At 38.5% G+C, this 20,037-nt stretch overlaps 1 long non-coding RNA gene and 1 pseudogene across 1 annotated transcript; one reads left to right on the top strand and one right to left on the bottom strand.

Moving 5' to 3' along the window:
* Positions 1 to 378: 378 nt before the first annotated feature.
* LOC107592613 (uncharacterized) lies at positions 379 to 13,302 on the bottom strand. The gene is made up of 2 exons (XR_001610003.1): positions 13,248 to 13,302; positions 379 to 831 (listed from the first exon to the last, which is right to left on the bottom strand). It is a non-coding gene; the product is annotated as an uncharacterized lncRNA (long non-coding RNA).
* A 612-nt stretch (positions 13,303 to 13,914) lies between these two features.
* On the top strand, positions 13,915 to 19,599 carry LOC107592612 (aryl-hydrocarbon-interacting protein-like 1; annotated as a pseudogene).
* Positions 19,600 to 20,037: the final 438 nt, after the last annotated feature.

Here is a 20,037-nt window from a genome sequence, read left to right as displayed (position 1 = left end):
TACCTTAAAGAAGAATTACAGTAGACTTAAATATTTTACTGTCTTATTATAGGTCACTTGCTATTATTGTCCCATCTTATTTCTCCACAAACTTTCCTTTCTTTCTTTGCCTCTGCAGATCCTTCCATGCCCTATTCCCACATTTTCTGCGGAGTATCAGGAACAGAATCTGGGAAGCCCACTGGCTGACCTGCAGCAGTTCTTCACTGGCAAGCTTTATGTCCTTGTGTACCAGCTAAAGCTGCCAGCTGAAGAACTGTTGTGGTTAGCTCTTTCCTGGCATGTCAGCACAGAGATGGCGATGCAGAGGTAACAGCATCATTCCAGACAGTCGATGAGGCCGTCTCAACCAATCCTGGATCAGACGGATTTTGTCTTTCCCTCCAGCAGCCAGCTCACGTGAGCTGCCTGAGCTTTGCTATTCGTTATTCTCAGGCATAAACAAAGGCTACCATACGGGGTCCTTGCTGACTCATCCACATTCCCGGCCTGGTGAGGGTCCCTTGCCCTTATTTGGGTGTGGAGCAGAACGGGAGTGGCATTCTGTGCTCTCAACTGAGCTGACAGAGGTGGCCATCTTGCTCTTCTGATGTAGCAAATGGTGGACCTGATGTTTAGTGGGCGGAAACATTAAGTACTACTGAAAGTAGTGTTCTTATAGATGTTTCCATGCATTCTGGAGACATGCCCAGGCTTTGACGTGTTTGTGTGTTGAAAGTTGCAGAGATCCTCCAGGGAACAAATGATGAAAGACTGAAGAGCGTATGTAACTTCCTCTTTCCCTTTCGAGGCCATTCTATGGTGTAAATTATTTTTTTGTGTGTGTTTGTGCTTGTGTATGTACGCATCTAACCTTTGTCACACACACAGATCTGCCTATATACACATCCTCATCATGTCAACTGACATTAGGCAAGCCGTAAATTCCACAAGGCCAACTTCTTCAGCACAGAAAACAGGATATGAAAATGCATCTCTCTAAATCCTCCCAGCCAGATGAAAACTGAGAATATTCTAGGTATTTAGCAGACCCAGATGCCGCGTGCCGGAAATGTGCTCTCTGTTCCTCTCCCTCCAAACGTCTACAAGATCATGCCACTCTCTCACCAAGTTCTCATATACGTCACACAGTTTTGCACATGTAATCGTACCTTCTCTCAAGGGCTTCTTCAGGTCATGGGCAACGATCGCCTACGTGATCCGCTCTAGTCTAATGTCAATCTGTCCACAAGTGCATTAAAAGATTGTTGAGGGTCGCCGTCTCAGCTGCTCTTAAAGAAACGGCACACATAAGAAGCTCGGCCTGTCTGTGTTGCAAGTGTACTTAGGCCGTGGATAGTACAGTATGCTACTGTCAGAACCTCCTGCTTTAACCCTCTTTAAAGTCAGACGATAAGGGTTAACAGCTACATTTAGATTAGATTACTATGAAGGTTCAAATAAGCATACCTTCAGTATGGACAAAGTGTGACTGAATGATGAGATGCTCAAATAAAGAAGTAAAGTGGCTTTGGGAAAGACTTGCCTTGTTTATTTTTACTTAAAATGAAATGTGTGACTTATTTTGTTGTGGTTCTAAATTTATGAATGTGAACATGATTTCTACATCCTAGTTTTTCTTGAGTTGTATTTTTGAAAGCTTTACAAGGTTGAGATTTAATTTAGTGTAGTAGGTTATGGTTAATCTTCTTATGTTGGAGCCGTTTTACAGCTAGGCCTTGTATTCAAAAAGGTCACTTTCAAGGCTCTTTCCCACCATTTAATACAGTGGTACTAATTGATTTAACTGTGAAACAAAACACTCTTAAATCTAAATATAATTATTCAGGGAATAATTTTTCATTGAAGCGTGCCTGTCAAAGCATTCTTTGAAGGGACAGGCCAAATGGCAACATCTGTTGCACACTACAAACCCCCATAGACTAACTACTGAGTAGATATGTCAATGCTATTTGTTTTTGTTTGGTTGTTTGCTCTCATATGAGGTACAAGTTGAAATATTATTTTGTGGACATCTTGTTGAACTGGAACATTCCTTGAATGTGAGACGGGTCACAGAGCCCTTTTTGTTTAATTAAGCTTGAGCTTGAAATGGCCCCACAAGTTCTCTTTGCACCAGGGTGAAGGGTGCTCAGATCACCCGCCAGGGATCTTCCATGTACTTTCAACTCTTTAGATCAGGGGTGCCCACCCCTGCTCCTGGCGATTGACTGTCCTGCAAAGTTTAGCTCCAACTCTAATCAAATACACCTGCCTTTAATTTTTAAGTGATCCTGAAGACCTTAATTAGTTGCTTCAGGTGTGTTTGATTAGGGTTGGAGCTGAACTTTGCAGGACAGTCGATCGCCAGGAGCAGGGTTGGGCACCCCTGCTTTAGATAATGTTCAAACTGAACAGAGCCGAAACCACACATACTGTACCATGGACCGTTTTGCATTCAGGAGGAGTCTGATATCTAATTTATAAAGATGTATAATGTTCTTATATTTGAACATAATAGATTCCAAAGTGTTCTTATAAATGTCTCTATGCACAAAAAAAAAAAAGACGGTCTGGTTTCTGTACAACATGTGCAGGCATATACTATTAGCGTTATTATTATTTTCAGAAGATCAGTTTTGTCAAATAAATGATAAAATTCATGAAAATTTGGATCAAGTCCAATTGTGTGTTTTATATATGAGGCTTTTTCTTATAGATAGTTTTTTTTCACTAAGGGTAAGCAGTTGCATCTGGAATAACTTGTTCAGACTTTAATTCAATTGGAATGGACAGGAATTTAAGATTCATTGGTACTCCATGTTTCACACGCCTTGTTCCACACTCATTCACACAAAATCTGTTCACGAAACAGAAGTCCATTCGGGTGGACTGATGAAACATTTATCTCCACATGGACTGCTTGGACACAAGCGAGAGAGAGAACAGATCCAGACTTGGTGCAAAGGGGTTTTACAACTCGTCTAAATTCCTCCCGTCCGCAGGGTTAAAGCTGCTTAACCAGATTACCTTGAGTTCCAGGCAAGCCGGAGATCATTCACCTGATGAAACATCCGTGTCGCAACACAGTTCCAGCATCCCGCAATCCTGCCTGACCTTTGCTCTTAGGCATGTGGCATGCCGGTGGCTTTTCGCTTTTACCGGGTCAATGTGCCGCAGTCTGCCTGTTGCACAGAGAGGGTCATGTAGCCTGTCTGACTGGCAAGTGGCTCAATGTATAATTCAGTACCGTACAATGGCCTCAAGAGACTGAGCGTGATTCATGATAACTGTTCAGTCTTATAGGCAGGAAGAGTCACATGGAATGTAGGGCTGTCATTCTCATTTATACACTACAGGGCTCCATATTTGTATATCTGCATCCCACTTGATCTTTACAGCTCATGTCATTGACACTCACTGCCTTTGGCCCAGATTTCCAGCGTCTAAATGTTCCTCATTTGTTTAAATCAGTGCTGACGTACATGACCTCTCCTTTTACTTCTTTTCAGTGTGCGTTAAAGGGATAGTTCACCCAAAAATAATTTACTCAACTGAATGTAGTTCCAAACCTGTATGACTTTTTTCCATGGAACACAGCATGAAAATAATTATTTTTTAATAAGCTTAAAGCACCATAAAAGTGGTTCGTAGACCTCTCCAATCATTTAGTATGATTAACTCCACCCCTTTCTTACAATTGCCTGCAAGCTTGCATTCAGATCTGCCTCCATTTTCATCAATAACCGACTGGATAGAAGCAAGTCCCGGCCTACATTTTTTCTTTCATTTCATTTGGATGAACGTCACTATATGGAAGAAAAAAATCTGTCTCTACTTTTATTTCATTGCGACTTCACAATTTAATCAATCAGAATCCTCTAGCTCTCTCACTAGCATGTGATTTTTTATATATCGTGAGTAATTTGCTATTAACATGTTTGTGGGTTCATATTTGAGCACTCGAACCTCACCTTTCTTCCTGTAAATGGGGACATTTGTAGGGGCTTCAACTCCCAGTCAAAAACAAGTGGCCCACTCACCAGGTCCATGTTCAGGCCCTGTGATTACAGCCGCTCCCCACAGTCTGGTGAATCCATTAGATGCTGCTGGAAAATCCCATATGCAGGGTGTCTGTTGGCTGGATGACTCAGAGCATATGTACACCCACCAATGTATGAGTAAGTAACTGGCCTCCCTGTTAAATGGAGCAGTGTGATACATATAGTAGCACGCAGCCGGCGGATCCAGAAATAGTCAGGGGAGAGACCTTATTAGGAAAATCCTAGAATGAAAAGGTAAAAAAAAATTGATTAAAGGAGTACATTTCTGAGCAGTAAGTAGGAGAATGGATGGAGAACAGGACGAACAAAAATGTAGTTAAAATTCATTGTGAATCATTAATCAGTCATCTCTGTATCTAATCCCAGCAGTGACGTCATCACAGGACCTGTCCACCAGACGATGATTCCCTTCTCTGTTTAAAGGCTGGTTATGTAATTCCATGGAAAGTCTGACCAGGGGAACTACACGGGTTAGACAATCTCATTAAAGGGACATGATGCCTCGGTGTACGTGTACGTCTCCCTCAACACTCCATCACAACTGAGCTTTGAGCCACGCGTTCTCTGTCTTTTTTATATCACTATTACCTGCTGTTGGGCACATTTCTGATATGTAGTTGCTTGATTATTAATGACACTGTTCATACAGCATCCTGCTTTAATTCTCTGACTTCATCGTGTGATTTTCTCTGGTACTGGTCTGTCAGGCCTTCTCTGTTCTGAAAGAGATTAACTGTGTCTGCCAGGTGACAAAACGTTGGATTGTTTTGGGTGAACCGGACAACCTGACAATGTTAATCCTTTTTTAAGACTTAAATCTATACCACTAAGTATGCATATTCAGCTTTTGTTTAGCTTGAAAGGGCTGGACTCAAATGAAGGAGTAGAACCCTCTCAAGGATGATCAGAAGAAATGGACAGCACCTGAGTTAAATATATGAGTGTCACAGCAAAGGGTCTGAATACTTAGGACCATGTGATATTTCAGTTTTTCTTTTTTAATAAATCTGCAAAAATGTCAACAATTCTGTGTTTTTCTGTCAATATGGGGTGCTGTGTGTACATTAATGAGGGAAAAAAAATAACTTAAAAGATTTTAGCAAATGGCTGCAATATAACAAAGAGTGAAAAATTTAAGGGGGTCTGAATACTTTCCGTACCCACTGTATATATATATATATATATATAAATTATTATACTTATATATAAATTTATAAAAACATAAAAAATGTTATATGCATATTTATACTTTTATTTTCACTTTAAATCAAAAGATCTGCAGAAACTGGATAATGTAGAAAAAATGATTGTGCAATTGTTTTGAAATTGTATTTTCAAAGATGTCGTTTTTTTTAAATTCTTTTGGAAATTGCATTTAAAACACACTTGGCTATGTAAAATATATGTTAAATGTCTTTAAAGTATCTTGTGGGACAGTTTAAATACCACAACTCATTCCACCACGCCACTGACATGCAGAGACATTAAATATAAAGCTGTTCTGCAGCAGTGCTGTTTGAGGAATGTATGTAGTTCCTGTTTCCTCGTGAGGAGTTCAGTGTGTCCATGTGAACAGGGTGACTTGACATCCAAAGGCAGCATGGCATGGGGCCTAGTGCTATTGTTTAATGAAAAAGGAACAGTGGCGTTTCCCACACTGGCTCATTGTTGCTCTCAGCTGATCTATCTCAACGGGCTGAGGCCTGTCAAAGCCTGCATTTAGGTAAGTAAAGCTATTTAAGCAATAACATATGAGGAAGAATGCTGTTAGGCACGAGGCTGTTGTACAATACTGCTGATAGAACAAAAAGACGATTGCAAGATATTGCTGCGGTACAACAAATTAATATTGAGTAACTTACATTTTACAGATGGTATTGCCAGTTATTTTGTCTATGTTTGTTAAACAAAATAGTTCCTAACAAGAGACAACAAGCAACATATAGTACAGGCGATTTTCATGAATGAGTCAGTGTTTATGAATGAATCGTTTGATTAAATGATTCAATGACTCACTCATAAAGACAACACGTTTTGTGTAGTGAAAGGAGAAACAAACCTTTTTGAAGCTTTGAATCAATTGAACCAATTGCTTTGCAAAATGATTCACTGTTTCGAAGAACTCAAAGCGCCACATGCCCGTGATGCCTGCTGGTCAAAACTGTGTAAATGCATCAAAAACAGCTTTTACAAACCCATTGCAATTGTTTTAAATGTTTTTGAATTATTGTTATTGATTTACAAGGTTTGTTTTTGTTTTATGGAGAGCTTGTCTAAACAGGCCAGTAAGACTACTACTACTATTACTACTACTCATCTTTTTAATTACACAAATGTCTCATTAAAAATGTCTACAAATTGATAAAACCGATCCAAGACCAGGTAAAAACCATACTAGATGTCAATGAACTCGCATGATTCATGGGTTTACAGAGATCGCCCCCCAACGGCAAACCATTGAAATTTCGAAAACGTTTTGAAACAGTTATGTCATAAAGAAGCCTTGTTTACTGAAATGACATTACTTTGGCAGTTTTAAACCACTGTTTCGAAACGAATGATTTGCAAATGTGTCAAAGCTTCACGAAGCAGTGCTTTGAAAGCACCCATCAGTAGTTTTGTGTTCCTACATGAATCAGTATTTTGAATGAATTGGTTGAATGAATGATTCAATGTCAAACTCTTTGAGTAGGTAATTTTTAGAGTTAGTAATTACTTCACAAAAGTTAAAAAGTATATTACATATTGTATGATTGTGTGTTGCATGAATTTTTTTAATTCGCCATGTTGTCATTGCTATGCTATCAGCTTCAGTTTAGTTGATTCACTGCCTTTAACAAAACCTCTCCCATGGCCTTATGGGATAGTAAAGTGAATTAATCAGTGTTTTTAAACAAATCTGTTGAATGAATGATTCAATGACTCATGCATAAAGACAGTCACTTGTCGCCACCTACTGGCTTAACAATGTAACCTGCGGAAATAATCAAGTAAAATCTCTACCACTAATGTATATGCTGACAATCTGTCTGGAACACACAGACAGCTCAGCCAAACAAATTCAAGGACTGTTGTATAATGGGCTATGATGTTAGCTAACTGTTGCAAATACCATCGTACATCCAAGTTTTAGAGCCAAAATGAGCCCAGACTTGCCTATTTGAAGAAACTGTTCATAGCTGTATGTAAATGCATGTTAGATTTTTCTATAACCAGAGCAGCTTTTTAATAATAGATTGCAACAAAGCTTGTTTTCTTCATTTTTTTTTAAAGCTCTCTGGCATTCCCACACGCACGCGCCCTCAAATTCTCTCTCACTCTTTCTCTTTCTTGTGGCTAATTGACCCATTTTTCTAGGGGAGAGGTTTGCGTTTGATTCAGGGAAGGTCAGTGAGTGCGTTTGGGTGGGTCTGCAGTCTAAGATGTTGGTACAAGCTCTCTGAGGCCCTGACCTGAGACATTCGCATGCATTCATCCATACCCCGATGTCCATGGGATGTGTATATTTATTTTTATGTTATTTATAGCCATTCCTGTGAAACATGACAAGTATACATGCCTTTGTTCACCTGTGAAGACTTACCTGACAGGAACATAGCCACTGGGGTACAGGAATATTCAGTATGAGGCACAACTCTTTGAGAAACTGCACTAATCCAGGTCCTGACCTCTGATTATTCCCAAGAACATGGATTTCTGCCACACCCTCGTGTGGTTAAGCAACAATGGGGTTGAATTTGATATTACATCATTAAACTGAGTTGTCCACCTATTTGTTTTTCATTCAGGGGATCTTAAGGTGGAGTTGATGTGTTGCGATGACTCCAGAATCACATGACTCAAATTCCTTAGAAACATTTCTACATAAACACAGAAGATGTGTTTTTCCACAGCTTCCCTGCTGCCCGCATTCTTGCGAGCGGACTGTTTAGTGGACCTTTTGCTCTGGCTCTCTGCATGGAGGAATGTGATAATGCATCCCAGCTTTGGCTTAGCCCTGCGGCTGGCCGCCTTGGTCTTTGGCTTCCCAACACGTGTCTGGCTCTGACTCCGCTCCGGCCGACCTGCAGGACCCGAGAACGCTACACACTGCGCACTACCCCGAGAGATCTCCTTCTCCAGCGTCACACTAGCAGCACGTTTAACGACAGCTGCATCACTCATGTGACCAAATGTCAAAGGCCTGAGCGAGCGGCGTGTGTCGGTGAGGTGGGGTTTATGATGAAATGTCTGTCAGGTTACAAAGTTCAGGTTTTGAGGCCCGACACATTAAATGAGATGTATGTGAAGAGGATTTGCTGGCCCGCTCTCTTGAATCCAGCATCTTAAGAGGGCTTCAAAGATGCTACTGTAGGACTTGACTGAAGCACACTTTGTAAAACATTGGTAATACGTTGCAACAGTACCATACAGTACATGGTTTTGGTTTCATTGAAAATTAAAGCAGGAAATGCAAATCTGACAATTTTTTCTTCCTATTGTTGTTGCTTTTTTTCACAACAGTGGAATTACACTACTTTTTGATCTTTGTGTATTTTTGCAGTACAAAATTTTTTTACCCTGAATCAAGATCTATTTCAGAAGATTCTATTATTTTATCCAGGGCTTAGCTACCTGATGATTTTGGAATAAATTACGTAAAATGCAGTTGATCATAGTTTATCAAGAATTCAATTTACAATTTACCATAAAGAGATTTGCCAAAAAAGGAGGTTTGTATTTGTGCAACAGTTCAGTAAATCTTAGCTGTGTCCCAATTCAGAGGCTGCATCCTTCGAAGTCTGCAATGGTAGAACCTAACTATAAAATCAAATCTTAGTAAGATGTAAGTCATCATTTAAACAGCTTTAAAGTTGTGTTGTTGTTGTTTTTCATTTCAGTTTTTTTTTTTACATTTGTACATTTGTATTATTAGATATTCGACTAAGTTTAAACCCAATACTTACATATAAAAGTGTAATCCGGCATTTTCTCTCAAAAAGTCCTGTCATCATTGGCGCAATGAATCTCGGGATAGTCTGGGCCACAATGTATCCATTAGTTGTATCCTTTGTTGCCTGGGAAATGAAGGATGCAGTTCAAGGCCGCATTTGAAGGAGTCTTCAAATTGGGATGGCCTTTGTCGTGCCAGTTGATGGAATTTGTTTTCAAATGCAGCCTTCGAAGGCTTCTGAATTGGTACAGAGCTCTTGACGGAGAGAATGGCGGATGGCAAACAAAGCTTCTCAATGCAGCAGTTTGATTGGCTATTTGAGCTGTCACTCATTTATCTGTCGTAAGGTAAATTTTAAGTCAGATAAAGACCGAAATCGAATAAATTTAGTTTCAATAACATTTAAAAAACTGAAATAAAATGTGACAACAATAAGCCCAAAGTATACTTCATGTCCATGTTTTGCTCTTGCTCGCAGACCGTCTATGTTACGTAATTTTCGCCATTAGTTGATGTCTATGCACATTACCTATGTGCAGAGTAATTTTTGCATCCATGTGAACTTGTGCGCAGACAACCGTGCATGTACGAGTGTTTTGAATGCTCAAAAACAAAGGTCCGTTAAGCCCAAAAAATACTTTTGTTTTAATGCAAATACTTAGCATATGCGAACTGACAAAAGCATAGACCTTTAAGCTCAAATAATGAATAAAGGATGGTCCGGTTCAAGAGTAAACAATTTGTTATTCACCAATTATCATCCACTTCACCATGACACTCTATTCCTGCACTTGCAATGGCTGTAGGAAGCATTATCACAGGTTTGACGTCAGTCAATTGGTTCTTGTAAGGCTTGTGACCTCTTTTGATCAAAATTTGGATGTATCTTTTTAAATCTCATATTTAGCAGAGCTAGGATATGGCACCCTGCAAAATGACACCTGTGCACAGATCACTGTGTGTGTTTTGGCAGTACAGAGGGTGACCTGTCTGTGTGTTAAGTAATGCTGTGCTTAGAGAGTATTATGACCAGACTCTTTAGCGATAATGCTTTGGCCCGTGGAGTCTCCGTGCTGTCTGTCATAGATGCAGGTCTCTAAAGTCCGAAGAGGTTAAAGAGCATTTAGTGTTGAGAGTTGGACCGTCTGATTCTATGGCCATCCCAGAATATCCCGGTCAGCTCTTCCTGAGTGACTGAGCTTATAGAATAGCTCGTCCCACATGATGGTGGGAAGGTGGCTGTGTCAGCAGGCACTCAGTGTGAGATAGTGCGCTCATGTGCCCTTTGTACTGCCTGCTATGCGCGGTGGTATGTATCTAAAGGTCGAGGGAGGTACATGAAGCTCCAGCGGGGAGATATCGGGCCACTCGTTGCCCTGGATCCCAAAGGCCAACATGACACTGTCAACTCTGAATTCATTATCCTGTCAGGAGTTTGTATCTTACAGTATTATATCAGGGAACTCAGATTAGTGTCGTATCAAGTTTTCTTGTATATATGATCACATAAAATTTACTTTTAATTGAGTTACTGTTTAGTGACAGATGGCATACTATTTAGAGAGGCATTCTGGGGTTTAGTGAGTTGCTCAAGGGAGCAATAGTCACAGATCAGGTTTGTGATCCCAATAACTCTCCAGTCACCCTTATTTAGGAAATCTAGGTGGTTGTAGGCTACCACCACCTTCATCTTTGGATATAGGTCTTTATTTTTGGGTCATGGGATCCTGATTGATAGATTACTGACACTTTTTTTAAAGACACTAATGGCTCATTCAGGTCCAGACAGCTCTGATCAACTCAGAACAAAGTGGAACAAACAGACACTCTCCTGCTGGAGCTTACAGGTATTACACACACTCACTTCACTTATTGGGCGCTATCTATCTATCTATCTATCTATCTATCTATCTATCTATCTATCTATCTATCTGCCTGCCTGCCTGTCTGTCTGTCCAGCTATCGTTTTATGATTCTATCGTTCTATATTTCTGTCTATCTAAGAATTCCTAACACACATGTCCTGTCGGCTCCCTGAAGGGGAATGGCGTCTCAGATACCACTTCCTCTCCTAACACAGGATGTTTCCTACAGTTTCATGTAGTGTCAGGCCAGCACAGTGTGTCACATTATGACAAAGCTGGATGAGGGTAACACACACAGGTTTTTGTGAAAAGTGGGGACATCCTATAGGCGTAATGGTTTTTATACTGTACAGACTGTATATTCTATTGCCCTACACCAACCCTACCCCTAAACCTACCCCTTTCAGGAAAATTTCAGATTTTCAATACACGCCATTCTGTGTGATTTATAAGCGTTTTGAAAAGTGGGGACATGGGGTAATGTCCTGAAAAGTGACCTTCTCCTTGTAATACCTATGTCATACCTTTGTCATTATACAAATGTATGTCCTCATTTGTCACAAAAACACGCGCACACACATACACATCAAAATGGCTTAATGCTGACAGACCAGTCACCTGTCTGTTCCTGGGTGCTCTCCTCATCTCTTTATGAATACAGGATCACAGCTTAATTCTGAGCCCAGCAGTGAGTGTTACATTACACGAGCGGATTGCTGATACATTTTCAATATTCAGGTTTTTATTTGTTCATAGAATCGTTTTGATGTAGGACATGCCGTTCTCCACGTGGCCGCACACGCACAATGCAGCATGCGTGGGTGAACTGACGCAGTCTCCATGACTCACTCTGACACCAAACCTCACTTACAGCATCATTAACGTCCTTCTGCGTCTGTGGCAGGTGAGCAATCACAGAGCTGCACAGATCAGACCGGCTTACAGCCATCGCACTGCAGCCGCTCCACTGCCGGATTCTTTAAACAGCCATGAAGAGCTTGAGAAATCAACTGATCTTAGCAAAGAGCTTTTATTTTTAAACAAAAATGTCATTGTTCTTTAATGAAAGTTACTTTAACATGTACATTTTGACCTGCTCCAGAAACACATAATATGACCATGCTTTATAGTCATAAATAACCATTTGTGACCCTGGACCACAAAACCAGTCTTAAGTCGCTGGGGTATATTTGTAGCAATAGCTAAAAATACATTGTATGGGTCAAAATTATTGATTTTTATTTTATGCCAAAATTCATTAGGATATTAAGTAAAGATCATGTTCCATGAAGATATTTTGTAAATTTCCTACTGTAAATATATGAAAACTTAATTTTTGATTAGTAATATGCATTGCTAAGAACTTAATTTGGATAACTTGAAAGGCTATTTTCTCAATATTTTATTTTTTTGCACCCTCAGATTCCAGATTTTCAAATAGTTGTATCTCGCCCAAATATTGTCCTATCCTAACAAACCATACATCAATGAAAATAATTTATTCAGCTTTCAGATTATGTATAAATCTCCATTTCGAAAAATTGACACTTATGACTGGTTTTGTAGTCCAGGGTCACATTTTAGCCATAAATAACAATTAAAAATATATATAATAGTTAATAGTTATCTGTAATGTCCATTTCAATTACAGTTTCAACATCCAGAAAATTATTTTTAGTATTATTTTCCTAGTAGTAGTAGTATTTTTTATAATTATCTAATAGCAAAAAAAGAAAAAGAAAAAGAAAAAAACACTTTAAAAAAATCAAGATGGATGATATGCCTTGATTGATGTAAACTTAAAAACCTCCAAATTATGGCATATTTTCTGCTCTGTCACAGGCTTTAAATTAAAAAGTTGTTTGGGTAACACCAAATGTCATAAAACACCACAGAAGAGCGAAGCCATTGGAAAAGACACAAGCTCTAAAACCTTTTCATAAACAGTAAAGCTGTGTAATATAGGTGCTGTCATTAACATTTTAATCAATGTTATTTACTAGAATATGTTGAAATTGAACATACCACTTTCAGGAAAACAAACAACACCATAATGCTTTTATGCTAGATTCTGGCCTGTACCCATAGCAACAACATCCCGGGAAAGTCGTCACCGATAGCCTCGTGGGCAGCACGTCGACATGTAGTGCCATTGTGCTTCGGGTGTCCCGTGTTTGAGTCCCGGCTTGTGGACCTTTCCTGATCCCATCCCCCCTCTCTCTCCCACTTCGCTTCCTGTCTCACTACTATCCTATCAATAAGGGTGGAGTGAATGTACAGCGCTCTCCCACCTTCAATACCATGACTGAGGTGCCCTTGAGCAAGGCACTGAACCCCCAACTGCTCCCCGGGTGCCGCAGCAAAAAAAAAAGGCTGCCCTGCCCACTGCTCCGGGTGTGTGTTCACGGTGTGTGTGTGTGTTTTCACTGCTGTGTGTGTGCACTTTGGATGGGATAAATACAGAGCACTATGCAGTGGAGGACCTTTTGGAGGTCTTTTGAGAGAAGATTACAACTTTCATCTTTGATTATGAAGAGCATTCAGAATAAGCCTCAGATGTGTCTAGTACCAGACGCAGACTACTGTTGCAATTTTTTGCTGTCAGTAAGAATTAAAAAAAATATATATATACTTTTATTCAGCAAGGATGCATTAAAATGATTAAAAGTGACAGTAAAACATTTACAAAGCTTACATTTACAAAAAAATATATATCTCAAATAAATGCTGTTCTTTTGAATATTCTATTCATTACATAACCCTGAAAAAAAGTATCATAGTTCCACAAAAATATTAAACAGAACAACTTTTTAACATTAATAATAATAACCAAATCTGTATATTAGAATGATTTCTGAAGGATCATGTGACACTGAAGACTGGAGGAATGATGCTGAAAATTCAGCTTTACTATCAAATAGCAAATATATAATTAAAAAATATATATTAATACAGAAAAGAATTGCAACAATATTTCACAATATTTACCCTTTTTTTTTCTTTTTTTTTTTTTATCAAATAAGCGCAGCCTAGGTGAACATAAGAGAAAAAAAAAGTATAATTCTTACAGACTCCAAACTTTTGAACAGTGGTCTATCTAGTACTTCTGGAAGCCCGTTTGGTTAGGAAACCTTCAGCATTACTTCTGCAAGATGATATAAACTAGCTACTGTACAACTACAGAACCTTATTATATTTTATTATATACATTCATTACTGCTTTTTAACTAAACACACAATAAGCCGAATACAATAATTAAGCATTTACTTAAACATTCTTTATTCTGATATAAGGAACAGACATGGACAGAGACAGTGACATTCTGAATCTGAAAAGAGTCCTAAATTAAGAGCCAAATAAAGATCTCAAAGTCCACATTGTGGCCAGCAGAGGGCGATACGCGGTTTTTAGATAGACTTGGATGGCAGCAATGCAGCATCCAATTTTAAACAAAAATACAGAGCAACAGCGTTGACCACATGATTTCAGGAATGTAAACTTCAGTATATTCTATTATTGTTACAGGAAATGTACAATAAACTCAACTTGCACTAAAGCATCTGTAAGAACTCAGCCACGGCCAATATATATCAGATGGCTACAGAATGTGTAACCTTTTTAACAGATCTTATTAATGGCAGATAACCATCCTGTGTTGACCACAAAATGCGTTTTTCACTTTTGAAAGTACAGTATGATAGTTAGTCCCATCCTGATTGTTTTGTCCAGCGAATCCACTGCTTACTAATATTGCAGAATCTAATAGGCTGGTACACAATGTTCAGACATGGCTTGTAAAAACCATAATTGCATGCAATTTAGTGTCTAATCCAGAACCGTCTTACAAAATGGCATAATGCAGATGGGTTGTTCCAAACTTTTGTCTCAGCAGGGGCTCGGCCCCGGCAGTGCTGAAACACACTCGTTGCGATCCAGCTGTTGGCCACATGTGTGTGATGGAGTCATTGAGTCCATACCCGGCTCTACATAATATCCTTTCTTTCAGAGTTCCTAAGGACCACCATGTTGGGATGAACAGTAGGCGGCTGAAGAACCTCGGCTTTGTACAGAAGGTTCTAGGATCTTCTGGTTGTGGATGTAGTGTGAAGATGCTGAGGAAAGCCCTTATGTGGATGAGAAGGTATGGGGCTGCTGGCCCTAATCTTGTTATCCCAGCCTTCTTAATCCAGATCCAGTCAGTCTTTACACCTCTTCAGTCACACAAATACAAACACACTTCCAATACAAATACATCACAGACATCATGGAGGGCAGCATGATGATGGGTGTTGAAGGGATCAAGAAAACCATCTTGCATGGAGGGACCGGTGAGAAACTTAAATTTGTCACAGGAAGCATCATTGCATCTATAACAGTAGAAACTGTTCCAGGATGTGAGTCATTTCATTGTTTGCCTAACTGAATCTAGGGATCACGTCTTTTTTCATTACACACGTAATAGGTTGTTTTTATGGGAGTAGGCAAAGTAGTTTTCTTGTCTCTTTAATGTCATAGTAAGTTGATCACGTCACTTGTAGGGAGTGTGTGGCTTTAAATAAGCAAAAACTATAAGTTCTCATGAGGTATATAGAGATTTTTAGTGCGGAGTACTATTTTTTATTTTTTATTTTTGTGGATTTCACAGCAGATTTAACCCAAAATAACAAAATTTGGGGCTAAAGCTTTTTTAAACTCTTCCATGTTCCTTACAGGTGACGTTCCATTTCCGCACTCAGCTCTGCAACGATGAGCGTACAGTGATCGATGACAGTAAGAAGGCAGGTATGCCCATGGAAATGGTGATCGGGAACTTGTTTAAACTGGATGTCTGGGAGATTCTGCTCATGTCCATGAACATAGGGGAGGTGGCTGAGTTCTGCTGTGACGTCATTGTAAGTATAATGTGATTCTCATTCTCCCTGGTCAGTACCACAAACTACAGAGGTGGAATTAAAAATTATAAATAACTGAATCGTCCAGACTCATCGGACATTGAATTGGATCTAAATTAAATGGACTCTATCAAACTTAAATTCAAAGACACAAAAATCAATAATAATAATAATTTTATTGAATAATAATTATTATTAAGTTACTTGTCAATTATTTGTAGTTAAAACTAGGTACAATTATATGAATTTCCTTGAATTTTATTCCATTTTAATACTACTTCCTCAAATTAATTTTTTTCAATTTTACATCCACTTGGCTCCCTCAAATTCAGTTAAATTTCAATTTAAAACCATTCTCTTTTCCATTCTCGATGCTGAACTTAAATTATTAATAAATGTAATATTATATACATGTACCTTACCGTTTAAAAGCGTGGGGTCAGTAAAGTTTTTAATGTTTTTGAAAGAAGTCTCTTGTGCTCACCAGGGCTGTACAATAAAACCAGTAATATTGTGAAATATTATTACAATTTAAAATAACCATTTTCTTTTTGAATATATTTTAAAATATAGTTTATTCCTGTGATGACAAAGCTGAATTTTCAGCAGAAATCATTCTAATATGTTGATTTGGTGCTCATAACATTTCTTATTATTATCAATGTTGAAAATAGTTGTGCTGCTTAATATTTTTGTGGAAACCGTGATACATTTTTTTTCAGGATTCTTTGACGAATAGAATGTTCAAAACAAGAGCATTTTTTGTAACTTTGTCTTTAAGGTAATTTTTGATCAAATTAATGCATTCTTTCTGAATTTATTTTCAAAAAATATTCCTGAACCCAAAACTTTGAACAGTAGAAAATTATCTTAAAAAATTATTCACACCTCACATTTGAGTGAAGGCCAAATTGTAAACTGACATCATAAACCGATAACCCTTTACACAGTAAATGTGTTCAGATGAGAAATGGTGATTGGCATTTCAGTCAGTGACCTTTATGCTTAGCTACAAGCACAAAGTTGTGGAATACCACAGTTCCAGACTGGAGTGTGTCATATATTAGCCTGACAGAAAGCTTAAATCCTTACAAAATAGGATTAATCTGAGTCTGTTCCACATGGTATAATCATCATTTACAGCTGCCATCCCAGCTCCAGCACCTGAGATACAGTACTGTGGCTCTAACAGTCTCTAGCATTATGGGAATGCCAAGATTTCTAATACAAACACAGTCATGAACACATAAACACACACTTCTAACCTTGAGAAATGGCTTTTAAAATACTAGTTGGAAATGGAATTATTTGCAGTAACGCCAATAAATGAAACTTTTACCCTGAAAATGACTTATTTTAGGGATTATAAGTAAGTATTAGTGTTTTCAGTGTTTTATGTTCTTTCCTCTATGGCCGAGCAGCACACAGCATTCAATAGTGGCAAAGAGTCTGCGGCGTATCGCAGTGGGGAAAAATCCGGTGGACTGGCACATTCACACCTGTGGCATACCCAACATGTTTGCCTACAACAGCCTGGGCTATGATGATTTGGATGAGCTTCAGAAAGAACCACAGCCTCTTTACTTTGTAATGGAACTTCTGAAGGTCTGGACTTTCAGTCACATTGAGAAAAATATTTGCATTCATTTGTAAATGAGCAGATATTTGCGTAAACATACTTTCATATTTAATGTGGATTTTACTTGTACTTTTACTTTACATGAAGAACATGTCCCACACACTGCTTTAGCTTGCAAAGAAGGCTTGATATTTATCATCACTGCAAGGTTTTGTTCTAAAGACCATCGCCAGGAATTTAGAAAAATCGAAAAGCTGTAGTGATAATTAACAAATATTCTTTGAATTGAATTATTCTTCGCAAGCTACAGCAGTGTGCAGGACTTTGTCTTCTTTAATAATATACTTCCCATATATGCACCAGCTGTAACCTTTCATGGCTTTTTATATATCTGCAATATTATATTTAGTGAAATACATTATTCAGCTTACGGCTTTCAGTAGATCTATACCAGACCGCTGACTGTTTTTTTTTAATTCACAAGCGCAGTACACAAAATGACCATTAGGAAGAGCTATGAGATCATTTTCAAACTTGTTTAAGCTGTGGCATTAACTGGAAACTAATTTTATGTGCGAAACTTACTGCAGTAATCAATAATGGGTTCAGGTACAGCAGCCCAGTGAGAGTATGACAGAGAGTCCTGGGCTCTGAATGAAAGCGGAACCTGTGGTCAAGGGAACAAGCTCTTCAAACAGGGCCGATATGATGAAGCCACACTGAAATATAAGGAAGCCATTATGTGCATCAAGAATGTGCAGACAAAGGTAAGAATACACCTCTGTAACATGTTTTAATACATTCAGTAGCTTAAAAATGGCTATATTCTTAGAAAAAAATCTCCTTGTTTTGATCATGAAAGGATAGAATAATAATACCACTTATATAATATTAATGAGGCATGTCTCATTTAATTGAAATGTGTCTGTTTCTTCAGGAAAAGGCATGGGAAGCTCCCTGGCTGAGACTGGAGAAGATGGCCAACACACTCACTTTAAACTACTGTCAGTGTCTGCTGTGCATGGAGGAGTACTATGAGGTCATTGAACACACAACTGACATCATCAACCAGCACCCTGGTGAGTAACAGGATTGTCAGTTCTCCCACCATTTACTGACCAATTACAATCACAGACAAACGGCAACACTTGCCTCATCAGTGTGTTAGACCTGTCGATGTCTGCCGGCACTAGTTTTCACCGATTGCTCATGTTGATTCTGTGTTTGTCGGGTCTTGGAATGCCTGAGAAGAACTGATGTACTGTAATCGGTTGACTATCGCTGTTGGTCTGCGTCTGTTGATGCGATGTAAATTGGCCTTATAACAAGATGTGTTTCCTGATGTCAAATGCACCAGTTGTTGAAAGCATTCTTTGTATTTGCAGGGGCAATGGAAGCCTTCTATCTCTGTGGAAAAGCCCACATGGAGGTGTGGAATGAAGCTGAGGCCAGAGATGATTTCATGAGTGTCCTGGATCTGGACCCAGGCATGAAAAAGACAATCAAGAAAGAGTTTGCAGTTCTCAAAATGAGAATGGAGTTAAAAAATGAGGAGGACAGACTGAAATACAAGGGCATGTTCACAAAAATGGCGAGAGAGCAAGAGTCTCTAGAGCTGGAGAATCCAGATCAAGAGATTCCAGAGCAAATGTCTCCAGAACAAGAAACAACTCAAGTAAAGCAGAGTTCAGAGGAAGCACCGCTAGAGCAAACAGGTGAAGAACAAGCAAATTGAACGCAAACATCTCCAGAGCAAATAACTTCAGCACAAGAAGTTACACAAGACATTGTTTCACAAGAAGAAACATCTACTGCACTATCAAGTTCTGATCATGAGAAACCAGAACAATCAACTACTCCGAATGTGACTCCAGAACAAACTACCATAGAAGAAGCTACTCCAGAACAGTTAGACGCAGTAGAAATGTTTCTGGAGCAATTCGTTTCTGAAGAACCATCACCAGAACATACAACTCCAGAGATAACTTGTCCAGAACAAGCAGACCAAGATCTCGTATCTTCAGAACAAATGACTCCAGTTGAACCCTTTTTACTTCTGTAATGCTTTGTCTGCTGCTTTTCTTCATGTATTCTACATTATAATGTAAGATTTAACTTTACCATAGTGATTGTAGTTTTGCCAAATCATCCAATAAAATAGTACTCAATCAGTTGCTATGTTGTGGTGAACAATTGAATAATTAATTCATCAGTAGCATTTTGTATCTCTAAACATAAACTTAATGGTAACTGTCCCACTCTTTATGCACAGCATTACATAGCAAACAGTCCTATAATTAATTAAAATATTAAAAATAAAATGTATAATGTTTATTAAATCTATCATGTTCATAAATTAATCATGTTTGAGAGATTTAAATATTTTAACTAATATTAAATTAAAACTATTTAATTATATGAGGTCTCCTTGATTGCCAAATATTACTGTAAGACTGTTATTACCATTTCAAGAGTGAGAACTGAAAACTGGTTATGATTGTTTCCCCCTAATAAATTTGATTTAGCATTTTTATGATTAATTTTTTTCGTTTCTCATCAATTCATGACCCCCACAATGATATCAGTTGAGGAACAGATTAGATCAATGTCATTACATAAGATATTATTTTAAGGGGATTCCCGTGTTTCTGTCTACAGTTTCCCAGCATATTTACATCCTCCTCATGAAACTAGGCTTGTCATTGAGTGGGGACAACATTGTGA

This window comes from Sinocyclocheilus grahami, unplaced genomic scaffold, assembly GCF_001515645.1.
Source record: "Sinocyclocheilus grahami isolate Dianchi unplaced genomic scaffold, SAMN03320097.WGS_v1.1 scaffold155.1, whole genome shotgun sequence".
Lineage (NCBI taxonomy): Eukaryota > Metazoa > Chordata > Actinopteri > Cypriniformes > Cyprinidae > Sinocyclocheilus > Sinocyclocheilus grahami.
The sequence above is the reverse complement of the archived record's forward strand: the minus strand, read 5'-3'. Positions and strand labels throughout refer to the sequence as shown.